Source organism: Mesoplodon mirus, assembly GCF_964341445.2.
Source record: "Mesoplodon mirus genome assembly, chromosome: 1".
NCBI classification, from domain to species: Eukaryota; Metazoa; Chordata; class Mammalia; order Artiodactyla; family Ziphiidae; genus Mesoplodon; species Mesoplodon mirus.
This window is the reverse complement of record NC_138976.1, coordinates 201,325,471-201,339,037: the sequence shown is the minus strand read 5'-3', so window position 1 is coordinate 201,339,037 and position 13,567 is coordinate 201,325,471. Positions and strand designations below refer to the sequence as shown.

Below are 13,567 nucleotides of genomic sequence, written 5' to 3'. Positions count from 1 at the left end.
TTACCACTGGCTGTAACAATTTACTCATCTAATTCAGGCTTTTCACTTAACAGTAATTATATATGGTTATAATATGTGAGAACATGCAACGAGAACTTATGTTGGAAAAATATCTGTTCTTACATTTCATATTATAAAAATGTTTTCACTGTACAGGAAAAGCCAGACATATTCTAAAATATTTATTTGCAGGAATGTCTTGGATATATATTTTCCTTTAATAATTAATAAAACTAAGAACTGACAATAGCATTGATTGAGAAGGAGTATAATTTTGAGGTTCCTGCCTCAGAGATGGTGTTAATCTTCATGTTCACATTTCATGTAGTTTAGTTCAGAAAAAAGTTTTCATTTTCCTCTTTGTAACTAAAAGGATCCCCATTCTGCATTCAGAACAGTAACAGTAAAAAACAGAGGCCTACTTTATATAAAGTGAGAATTTATAGAGACACACACACCCATATATACATATATGGATGTGTGTGTGTGTGTGTGTGTGTATTTATATAAAACTTCCTTATTCTTGTTTCCAAAATATTATTGTAAAGAAAATTATGACTTCTGTGGTATTTATTCATGAATAAACTCTAATGGAGAGTTCTGCTCCTCGTTTTTGTCCAGTGTGTGAACCCATATATAAGTTATGGAAATCCCCATCTTATGAGGAAGAATCTGTCTCTCGTTATACAGACTGAAAATGCCACCTACTTAATCTCTGAGTATCCTTTAAAGCCATAGGCTAGCATATGACCTTAGCTCTGACAATCAGTTATGTCCATTCTGGAGACTGGACTAGAAGCTACTGACAAGAAGAAAAGACTGCTTAGAATATATTCTGGAAGTGGAAAGCACACACTGTTTTCAGTATCCAGAACAAATGTATCAGTGATTCATATTACTGTATTTAGCATCCCCTATCATTGATATTTGTAGTTCTAGCTGAAGTGTCTCTGCCCAGTGACTCTTGCACTAGGTTGTTCCCTGGACCAAATCTACAGCATGATTCCTAGACATAAGTTTAAACTTCCAAACACCAATCCTGGTTGTTGAATCTTTTATTTAGAGATTCCATAAACTGTCCAATATCTTTTTAATAGTTTATTTTCTACTTAACTAAACCAGAGTAAGTCACCGATTGCTCTAACATAAAAATTGATACCAGGAGAGATCAGAGACAACAGCTCATTGAGGATATAGGGGAAATTGCCATCAGTTATCTAGCTTGGTTGGCACTGGAGACAGTAAATCTCTAGTTGGCAATAAGAAACAAATTGAGAAAAAATTATCCTTAGAATGTCCTGGAACTTAAAGCCTACTAGTGACCTGACTAGGGAAAATCAAGTAGTAACTTACATGCAAAAGTATGAAGGTCCTGGGACTTCCCTGGTGGTGCAGTGGTTAGGAATCCACCTGACAGTGCAAGGGACATGGGTTCGAGCCCTGGTCTGGGAAGCAACTAAGCCCACGAGCCACAACTTCTGAGCCTGTGTGCCACAACTACTGAAGCCTATGAGCCTAGAGCCTGTGCTCCACAACAAGAGAAGCCACGGCAATGAGAAGCCCACACACTGCAATGAAGAGTAGCCCTCACTCGCCACAACTAGAGAAAGCCCGTGCACAGCAATGAAGACCCAATGGAGCCAAAAATAAATAAATAAAATTATCTTTTAAAAAAGTACGAAGGCCCTGGGTATTCCAAATCTGTAGGGTGTCATGGTTACTTCTAAGGGCACTGGGAGAGCATCCTTTCCCAATTGTATGCTTAGCTCCCTTGTCAATGATCAGTTGGCTGTATATGCATATGTTTATTTCTAGTCTCTTTATTCTGTTCCATTAGTCTGTCTTTTTGCCAGTACCATGCTGTTTTGACTACTGTAGGTTTGTAATATATTTTTTGAAATCAGAAACTCTTATGCCTCCAACTTTGCTCTTTCTCAGAACTGACAAACGGTGTTGGTGAAATTGGATATCCACATGCAAAAGAATGAAACTGGACTCTTGTATCATACACAAAAATCAACTCTAAATGGATTAAAGACTTAAACATAAGATCTGAAACTGTAAAACTCCTAGAAGAAAACGTAGCAGAAAATATCCTTGACACTAATTTTGGCAATGATGTCCTATCTATATGACACCAAAAGCACAGGCAACAAAGCAAAAATAGGCAAGTAGAACTACATCAAACTAAAAACCTTCTGAACAGCAAAGGAAACAATCAACAATATGAAAAGGCAGCCTATGGAATAGAAGAAAATATTTGCAAACCCTGTATCAGATAAGGGGTTCATATTAAAAACTTATAAGAAACTCCTATGACTTAATAGCAAAAAAAAAAAAAAAAAACAAATAACCCAATTTAAAAATGGTCAGTGGGCTTGAACAGACACTTTTCCAAAGAAGAAATATAAATGGTCAACAGATATATGAAAAGGTGCTCGACATCACTAATCATCAGGAAAATGTAAATCAAAACCACAATGAGGGAATTCCCTGGTGGTCCAGTGGTTAAGACTCTGTGCTTTCACTGCTGAGGATTCAGGTTCAATCCCTGGACAGGGAACTAAGATCCCACATGCCACACAGTGCAGACCAAAAAATCCACCAAAAAACAAACAAACAAAAACCACACAATGAGATATCATCCCGAACCTGTTAGGATGGATATTATAAAAATAAAAAAAATAAAGTATTGGTACGGATGTGGAGAAATTGGAACTACAGTGTACTGTTGGTAAGAATGTAAAATGGTACAGTTGCTACGGAAAATAATATGGAGGGTCTTCAAAACCTTAAAAATAGAATTATCACATGACCCAGCAATGCCACTTCTGTGTAGATAGTCTAAAGATTTGAAACCAAAATCTAGAAGATATTTCTGCCCTACCATGCTCACTGCAGCATTATTTATGATAGCCAAGATATGGACAAAACCTAAATTTCCATTGATGGATGAATACTTGTTTAAAATGTAATATATACATACAATAGAATATTGTCCAGCCTTAAAAAAGAAGGAAAATCTGCCATGTGCAGTAACATAGATATACCTGAAGACGTTATGCTAAGTGAAATGTGCCAGTCACAGAAGAACAAATACTGCATGATTCCACTTACATGAGATATCTAAACTAGTCAAACTCGTAGAAACAAACAATAGAATGATAGTTGCCAGAGGCTGTATTATACCACCTGAGAGTAGATCGCATATTGTTTTCTTACCACAATAAAATTTCTTTTCATAAACTAATAAAATAAATTAAAAATAAAGACAACAGGATACACCAATGTAATAAGAATGTAATATTCCAGTCTTAAATTCCCAGCTCAAGGTAATGCCAAATATCATTAACTTTCTGTGAATGTGGTAAAAGTCTTACTTCTTGCATCCACAGGTTGAGATAGAATAACTCTAAACATTTAATTCTGATGACTGCTTTATTATGAGAGTTTAATTGGCATTTTGGAGTGGGGCATTGACTGAAAAACAACTGGACTTCTTTGTAGTGGGATGAGGATATAATGGTAGATTCCAATAAAGAAAGGACTCTCCAACCCTCACTTGCCATCTTTCTAAGGAGAAGTCAAGTTTACAATATATAGTAACTTTTTTTCGCCATGATTGGAGACATGTAATGACTTAGCCAAGAAGAGCTACCTAGAAAATGGAAGTCAATTTTTCCCATCCCAACGTCTTTAGCCTTCCCTGTATTGATTCTTGGTACTTGCAATACCACTATTCTCCACTAGTCAGGGTGGAGACATGAAGATGAAACGATAAATGGCAGTTCGACTTAAGTCTGCCTCCCAGTAGGACTAGTAGGATGCCCCAAATGTCCATAAATATTTCATTAGTTTCTTAGTATATCATTAAAGTAGTACACTCAGCCACAAGCAGAATCACCATCTTGGCTGCATGTCTCAGGGAATAATATTTTTTTAGGAAGAGCCCACTAAAAGCCCCAAGAGCTTCCTCTATTTATTATAATAATATGTCAAAAGCATGATTAAATCCCTAAGAGAATCACAGTGATTAGTTTCACTACTGAAGATTTTACAAATTCAGGGTTGGTGATTTCTATCATATTCCCTTTTAAAATTTCAATTTGTCTAGTGTAGAAGTCAGAGTATTCACGAGTAAAACAGAAGACTGTTATAAATTTGATCAGCTAGAGACAGCAAATTGAGACCGTTGTTCTATATGTGGTCTCTTCACTAGAACAAATCAATAAGGTTCTAAGGAACCTGCTTTGCTTTCTAAGTAATCGATAGCTATTGATTAGGCACATGCTTTTATTCCTTTACTCTAAAAAGCTGAGAACATCAGAACAATTTGCTTGCAAATCACAAGGCAGCAGTATTAATTTCACTGTATTGTCTCAACTTTTTCATTCTATATCACAGCTTAGCTCATAGGGACCTTGACCTTCTGGCATCACACTTATCCTCTATTTTAATGACATCATGCTCAGAGAACCTACAGATCAGTAAATAGACTATCCAAAGTGTCTTGGCAAGACCCATGTCGGCATGAAAGTCATAGATAAATTGCATGAACCTTGTCCATTCCCTATGTTTTAGGAATCTCCCTCTTTATGAGGCGAATCCACCTTTCACCATAGAAGCTAAACATCTCAAGTACTTGTTTTCTCAGCCTCCTCTGAAACTAGGGCATTAGCACAAAAACGGAATTCTATCAGTTGGATGCATATGCCCCAGATTTGCAATTAAAAGCTGCCAGTGAGAGAGTGGAAAACAGCAATTGTAGAATCTATTCTGGTCACACAAAAGAACCCTAGTGGAAGCAATATCCTCTTTCCAGCAGCATCTAACGTTCTGTGTTTGTGAGCTCAGCATTACAATCTGCAGAGTAATCAAGTAATCCAGCAGTAGTGGCAATCTCATCTTCACCACATCAGACCATGAAATAAGTTTAGACATTTCTCCTGGCTGATAGTTTACACCCACGGTTCTCTGACTCTCCAAACCATTCTGTGAGCTACTCTATATCATTGTAATAAATTCATTTTCTTAAAGTTATCTAAGTTATATCATGTTGCTTAAAACCAAGAGTTCTGCTGATACACCAATTAGCATTTAGTAAGCATCTTCAACTGGCCTTATCAGACCCTAAAGGAAACTAGACAAATAGGGTACAAACTCTGTTAGTGCATATGCTTGTGGGGGAAACTGTGATGGTGTTAGAGTACACACATATATAGTAAACCATGGGAGTATACCTAAAATTTTGCTTTTCTTATGCTAATTGTGATTTCTACTTTGTGGATTATTAAAGTAAAATGCTTAATTCCTGAACATTTGGATCTATTTTTAAATAATTTTGGTTACTGATTTCTAATTCAACATCTCAATGGTCAGAAAGCATATTTTATTGTATTTCAGTCTTTGAAATATGTTGAGACTTGCTTTATGTACAACCATATAATTAATTTTGTAATACAGTCTATATATGCTTGTTAAAATTGTGATTTCCATCATTGTTGCGTAGAGCGTTTTATATATTTCAAATTGATCAAGTTTGGTATTTGTGTTAAAAATCTTCCATGGACTTTTGGCTGGTTGTTCTACCTACTACTGAGAGAGTTGTGTTAAAATCTCTCACAAAGGGCTTCCCTGGTGGCGCAGTGGTTGAGAGTCCGCCTGCCGATGCAGGGGACGTGGGTTCGTGCCCTGTTCCGGGTAGATCCCACATGCCATGGAGTGGCTGGGCCCGTGAGCCATGGCCGCTGAGCCTGCGCGTCCGGAGCCTGTGCTCCACAATGGGAGAGGCCACAACAGTGAGAGGCCCGCGTACCGCAAAAAAAAAAAAAAAAAAAAAAAAAAAAAAAAAAATCTCCCACGATGATTGTGGATTTACATATTTATTCTTCTTTTCCTGTCAAGTTTTGCTGTATGAATTTTTAAAAACATTATTGTTTGTTTGAAATCTTAGATTTATTACATTGTTTTAGAGAATTGATCTTTTATTCATTATGGTATTTGAAACAAATTCTACAGGTAAGCCATTTGAATAAGATAATTTAACAAGGTTGCTGAATCCAAGGTCAGTATTTTTAAAAATCAATTGTATTTGTACAGACCAACAACAAATAGGATATTCAGAAAACGATGCTCTTGATGGTAATATCTAAAAAGTGAAACACATAAAAATAAATCTAATGAGAGATATGGAGATTTCTATATGCAAAATTATGAAACACTACTGAGAAAAATTAAAGGATACCTAAATAAAGGGATATAGCATGTTCATGGACTGAGGGAATCAACTTATTAGAGAAATCAATACTTCACATATTAATCTCAGTTTCAATATAGTCAAGTCCCATTAATTTGGGTTTTTTTTATTTTTGTTTTTGTGTTTGGCTGTTATATTTGTTGCATATTTGTTTGTTTGGTTTTTGTTTCTTTGTGGTGATTAACAATGGTTTTAAAATCACTGGGAAGTGTGTCCTCCTACAATTTAAAACTGCTACTCTCTTCCTCATTGATGCTTAAAATTTCATATTTAGATATACATTCTATAACTTTACCTTTCTTTGAACCTCTTAAATCTCACTCCCCACACTTCCCTGGGAGAGGCAGCACCTTAAAGCTTGTAAGCCATTTACATTTCAGTACAAGTTTGATATAAGTTTCCTAGAAGAAGTTTTGGTAGGAGAAGGAGAGAACAGAGATAAGAGGCACCTAAAAGGGCAAAGAGAAAAGAAAATGAGTTCAATAAAGACAACCACAGATTGGAGAAAGACCAGCCTTTTGCTATTTCTCAATCCTTCTTAGAACAGCTCTGTTTATTGACATTCAGAAAAACAGATGACTGCAGTATTTCTGCTTATTGATTTACTTTATATTCCACTATAAGCCACTAACAATCAAGCAGTCATCATCTGCTTAATCCAAAGTTTTATTTTAAAATTGTTTTTTATGTTGCTTTTTAAGTTGATATGACATCTGGATTCTAAAACATGACATTCTGTTCTCTTTTGGATACAGGAAAAAATATTTTGATGTTTGAGACTGTATGATTAATTTTCCAAATGGTGGAAAGAGTATTGGATTGAGAACAGAGATTTTAATACTTCTTAATATTTAATATGCAATCATCTATCTTTGGTAAATTGCTTAGCTAAGCAGGCTCATAGTTTTCTCATTTGTAAAATGAAGGGACTAAAATATCTCATGAACAACATGTTCTCAACCCCTTTAAGGGTACATGACTCTTAGTCACATGTTCATTGGATTACTCCGGAAATTCTTTCTAAGAATAAGACAGTGTAATTTTAGATGACACCTTTCTTTTAATAACATCAATTAATTTTTTCTCAAAAATTTCCAGTTAAGCAGTAGAGATAAATATCTTTTAGATATGGGGATATCAATAAAGTCTGAAGTTTTACTAAGCTTACAGAGTTGAAAGTAAAAGGATAAGTATTGTTAATATCAATATTATCATTTAGAAAATGGTTTTTACATCTTATAGGCTTAGTTCAGAAACAAATAATGTTTTAAGTCATCCCCAAATGCTCAAAGGGCAAATAATCTATTCTATATATGACAACCATATAAACACAATGCTTTGCTTCCTTAAATATGATTTCTAATTCAAACTTACCCCTCATTTATTATAAAAAAGTTCATTCTTTTGATCTAAATTAATTTACTAAAATAGATATAAATTGTCTGTGTTAGATAATATTTTCATATATAACTTCCTTGTCTTACAATAACCTCATTTGAGACAGGAATATAATAGATGCATTATTAAAATGCCTGATCTTTCTACAATCTAATGGTTTTCAAAATGACTTAGTCAATCAATAAATACTTATATCAAAAGTTACTGAGACCAGGGACTTCCCTGGTGGTCCAGTGGGTAAGACTCTGTGTTCCCAATGCAGGGGGCCCGGGTTCAATACCTGGTCAGGGAACTAGATCCCGCATGCATGCTGCAACTAAGAGTCCACATGCTGCAACTAAGATTCCACATGCCACAACTAAGTAGTTTGCATGACACAACTAAGACCCAGTGCAGCCAAATAAATAAATATTTAAAAAAAAGTTACTGAGACCAGTGGTTTTTAAATTGTAGTTCTTGGAGTTTGGGGATTTTGTCAAGGACACTTATGAGTTTATGAAAGAGCGGAGGATACAAATAATCAAAGCCACACTTATTGTGTATTTCATAAAGTTATTGGGATTACAGGTAAAATTTTGTTTGAAAGATGGGATATGTTGTATTAAACATTTGGATGTCACTGACTGTACAGACACTTTTCAAATGTAGATGTTAATAATAATAGTAATAATGCATATTGAGCATTCATTAAATACCAGGCACTGTTTGAGTGCTTAAGAGACACTGTTATTTCATCCTAACATCAATCCAATGATCATTATCTCAATTTTACAGATGTAGAAATCAAGGCACAGAAAAATTAAATATCTGTCCCAGTTAGTAAATGAAAGAACAATAATCAAACTCAGGCTGTTTAACTCCGGTACGTTCACTCTTACCCACAACACTAATTCACTTTCTTAGGACCTCCTTAGAGTAGAAAAATGGACAATCTTAAAAGTCAGAAAAAAAGAGACAAAATAGACTAAATGAAGTTTCTGATCAGAAAAGCAGTAATACAAAAGTGGTATTAAAAATATTCATCTGGTAATTAAAGTAAAATAAATAATAGGAGAACCTAACAACTTTGGGTATTTGGGCTCATTCATTTATTAATGAATATTAATTGAGCTAGTTATCATCTTTTGTGATTAGGCTACATTAATGAATAAAGCATAAAGAAAATTCTGCCCCCTTGGACTTTCTAATGGATCCAGAGACTAGTTACCTTGGCCCAAAGACCTGGCCTAGGAGGATAGCAAGGAGCCTACAGAGTGTTAGTTGAAAAAACATTCAATTTTTTTTCTATCTAAAGGCTATGGCAAGATAGAAGAATGAGAAAATCAGAAAGCGGGACTAGGTTTGGAGAGAAAAATGATTTTGAATAGCTATCTTTCAAGGAATAGCAAGACATCCATTTATGAATATTTAGAAGGCAATTAGCAATACAAATTTGGGGCTTTAGTGAGAGTACATTACATGGATACCATAGCCATTTCCCACTGAGGTAATAGCCAATCCAATGACAAGTTTTAGCTGGAAACATAAAATTGAATCAATAGTCTGATAGAGGAGAACCAGCACACAAAATACAGAAGTATGGTGAATTCCCAAAATAATGGAATGGGAAAAATCAAAAAGAAGCACTCAAAGTAACAAACTGATTTGCTAAATATGTGAAAAGTGCAACAGGTAGTACATAGTCAACACAATTACAGCAAAAAGATAAGAGTCATCTGTGAGGAGCAAAAAAATCAAAAGCAATTGAGATTTTAAGGTAAATGAGACAGAAGAAGAACCTTTGAATTTGGAAATTATAAAGCCATTACTGATGTGGAAAATAAAATCTTGGCGCAATGTGGAATGAAAGCAGGGTGAAAAGAGAACATAAAGAGTTTGTATATGTCATTTGTTTTGCACATATAATACAAGGAAGGAGAGGAGTAGACCATTAGGAAGAAGGTCATGCTTCATTTTGGTGGTAACTGCATCAAGAACACTACAGGATTTTGAAACCACAAATTAGCTGAGGATTAGAGAAAACTTTACTTAGCTTTGGAAAAGCTGTGCTTCAAATAGCTTACGGATAGCCCAACTAATTCCTTAGTCTTTCCACTACTATATGCTGCTTCCAGTAGAGTAATACAAACCTGTCACTTGTTTTTAATAATGCTTGCTCATTTCCCCAGCAGTTTTCTCTTAATCTACTATCTTTGACTTCCTTGCCTTAGCTTACAGTAACACTTTAATACAGGGACTATAACAATAATGCTGGACTCATTTATAATTCCATCTCTTCAAACACATTTTCCCACATGAAATGTTGTTAGGATTAAGTAAAAAAAAAGTAAAGTGACAAATAAGAAAACCCTCTTTTAAAAAGATTTTTTTAAAAACCTTTGCTCTGAAAGGCAGATATGAATCACTGACAGCACACATTTGGGTATTAGCTAGGTATAATAAAGTTCTCACACTCTTTCACTCAAGCTTTGTTGCAGTCCAATTGTGCCCTCTACAGTCTTCTCAAGTGAATGAAGGTGACTTTAGCTTGAAGGGAATCTGATAAGTCTCTGATACTCAGTCCACACTTTTCAGACAGGAAAGCAATATTTGATTCTTTATAAAATTTCCGACCTATTTAATTTGGGGAAACTCTCTAAGATAAAAGGTAATTAAATTTAACAAGTGGATACATTTGCTTGGCGGTGTGATGACCACTGGAAAAGAAAATAAAGTTTTATATAGTCTAATTGTGTCCTTCAATACTGAAAACTATTATTAGTGACAATGTGGAATTTTACCTGAGCCCTCGAATCCTGGAAAACAGCAAAAGTTAAGATATCTCTCTGCCCTTTGTGTTGTGGAAAACAGCTTAATCCTAAGAACCACCACAGATGCCTCCTCGTGTTTACCGATGGCAATGCCAGACAAAGATATTCCAAATTGCCATTTTTTTGTCTCATAAATTATCATCTGAAGTGTTTATTACTACTAATCAATTGGAACAAACTGCTAATTAATCAAACTGTAAAGTTTCACTCCTTCCTCCAGGCTCCAGAACTCTGACTCACTGTCAGACTGAGTCAACATATAATCTCTCCTAAGAACAGGCTGACCTCAGGGTAAAATATTCTCTGATCTACCATCCACTCAAGCTACTCTTTTATCCCATTTTCCCACAGCCTACACTTAATACCCTTGTTACTTCCTCTCAAGAGAAGAAAAACCCCTTTTGATTAACCACTGAGAGGCTTGCAGATCGTAGGGTCACAGCATTCTCCCTAATGCAATATTTCTCCTCCCCCAATTGCAATTGACCCCTCCTCGCACTTAACCTTTTCAGTAAAGTTTCTCCTTACTATGCTGGTATTGTTTGGGTTTTTTTTAGTTGACATTGGCAACTGATAGAAGAAGTAAATATTGCTGCATCTGGATATATGTGATAATGGGGGATTGAAAACTCTAAAAATTTTAATTAATTTTTATTGGAGTATAGTTCTTTTACAATGTTGTGTTAGTTTCTTGCTGTACAGCAAAGTGAATCAGTCATACATATACATATATCTGCTCTTTTTTAGATTTCCTTCCCATTTAGGTCACCACAGAGCACTGAGTAGAGTTCCCTGTGATATATAGTAGGTTCTCATTAGTTACCTATTTTATACATAGTAGTTATATATGTCAGTCCCAATCTCCCAATTCATCCCACCCACTGCTTCCCCCCTTGGTAACCGTAAGGTTGTTCTCTACATCTGTGACTCTATTTCTGCTTTGCAAATAAGTTCATCTCTACCATTTTTCTAGATTCCGCACATAAATGGTACTATACAATATTTGTTTTTCTCTGTCTGACTTACTTCACTCTGTATGACAATCTCTAGCTCCAACCATATCTCTGCAAATGGCATTATTTCATTCCTTTTTATGGCTGAGTAATATTCCATTGTATTTATGTACCACGTCTTCTTTATCCATTCTTCTGTTGGTGGACATTTAGGTTCCTTCCACGTGCTGGCTATTATAAATAGTGCTGCAGTGAACACTGGGGTGCATTCATCCTTTCGAATTATGGTTTTCTCTGGATATATGTCCAGGAGTGGGATTGCTAGGTCATATGGTAGCTCTATCTTTAGTTTTTTAAGAAACCTCCATACTGTCCTCCATAGTGGCTGTACCAATTTACAGTTCCACCAACAGTGTTGGAGGGTACCCTTTTCTCCACACCCTCTCCAGCATTTATTGTCTGTAGATTTTTTGATGATGGCCATTCTGACTGGTATGAGGTGATACCTCACTGTCATTTTGATTTGCATTTCTCTAATGCTTAGTGATGTTGAGCATCTTTTCATGTGTTTGTTGGCCACCTGTATGTCTTCTTTGGAGAAATGTCTATTTATGTCTCCCACCCATTTTTTGATTGGGTTGTTTGTCTTTTTGATATTGAGCTGAATGAGCTATTTGTATCTTTTGGAGATTAATCCCTTGTCTGTTACTTTGTTTGCAACTATTTTCTCCCATTCTGAGGGTGTCTTTTCATTTTGTTTATGGTTTCCTTTGCTGTGCAAAAGCTTTTAAGTTTCATTAGGTCCCATTTATTTATTTTTGTTTTTATTTTCATTACTCTAGGTCGTGGGTCGAAAAAGATCTTGCTGTGGAAAACTGTAAATATTAAATGATTTGGTTCATTCAGTGAATTGTGAGTGTTAATGAATACATTAAACAGTCCACAAAGAGAGAGTTCTTTAAGCATCTGCTGTGTGTTAGGGTTTCCTCTACTAGGCCACAATTAGAAAAATCTGTTTGCTCAAAAAGCACATAGGTCAGTACAGAAGACTAACATAAAACCATCATGAGATGCATTGATAGAAATGTACACAGAGTGCTATGTTTACATTTGATAAAGTCATTTACTATGAGTGCCTAAGGTCTATGGCAGGAAAATAATGTGACAAGAAAAGTTTTATAGTAAAGGTGATATCTGAGAAGACCATCAAAGAATAAGCACGACTTTGTCAGATGAACAAACTGTGAAGAATCTGTGTTTGGCATTGGGAACAAAGTGATCACAAAAAACCCAAGTAATACCATGGTTCCTCTGGAGAGCAAAAGTAGTTGGAACTGACTCAACTGTAGCTCACATAAGTAAGACAACTGAAGGGGAGCTGGAAAGATGAGCCGATACAAAGCAGCACAGCCTTTTACAACTATGAAAGCTGGGGACTCCACAACTCCAGGGGGTACCATTTATAACAATGTCAATGTGAATGACACATGCTGGAGTTGTGTACAGCCCTAAGCAAGACCTCTGAGCAGGTACCAAATTAGTAGAGTATTTTTATGCCAAGTGTATAAGTTAGGATGCTTTTGGTAGCAAAAAATGGAAACCGAATCTGTCTGTCCTCAACTTTAAGAGGATTTTGGAAAGAACATCAGGGCTCATGTAACAGAGGAGGACCCTATGGGGCCTTCCTAGGATAGACCCCTCCCCCATATCCTCTAATTTAGCTCCTCTCTGAAGTGCATAGATAACAGTATTTGATGCATATTTCCTGCTTTACAGATGCTAAAACCCCCACCAAATGGAAGGTTAACTACTTAATGACCATATGCACATAGCCCACAGGCCTACTGGAGCCAAAGAATTGATGACCTTAACCCCTGGGACACTGTCCTGTAACCTCCCCATCAACCAAACAGAGAGCTGTGCACAAGCTGATCACATACACTGGGACTCCCCTCCCTCACCTTGCCTTTAAAAACACTTTGCTGAAACCCATCAGGAAAATGAGGCTTTTTGAGTACTAGCTGTTCCGGACTCTTTGTATGGCGCCTTACAATAAAAACAGCACTTTCTTTCACCACAACCCAGTGTCAGTAGATTGGGTTTACTGCATGTGGATAAGTGGACCCAAGTTTGGTTCAGTGACACTCACA

At 35.9% G+C, this 13,567-nt stretch overlaps 1 protein-coding gene across 1 annotated transcript in view; it reads left to right on the top strand.

Annotated features, from left to right (window-relative positions):
• The window catches only part of LOC309807055 (E3 ubiquitin-protein ligase RLIM-like), a gene marked incomplete at both ends in the record, with an annotated part of 52,656 nt that overhangs the window by 19,370 nt on the left and 19,719 nt on the right, over positions 1–13,567 (top strand). The window lies entirely within an intron of this gene.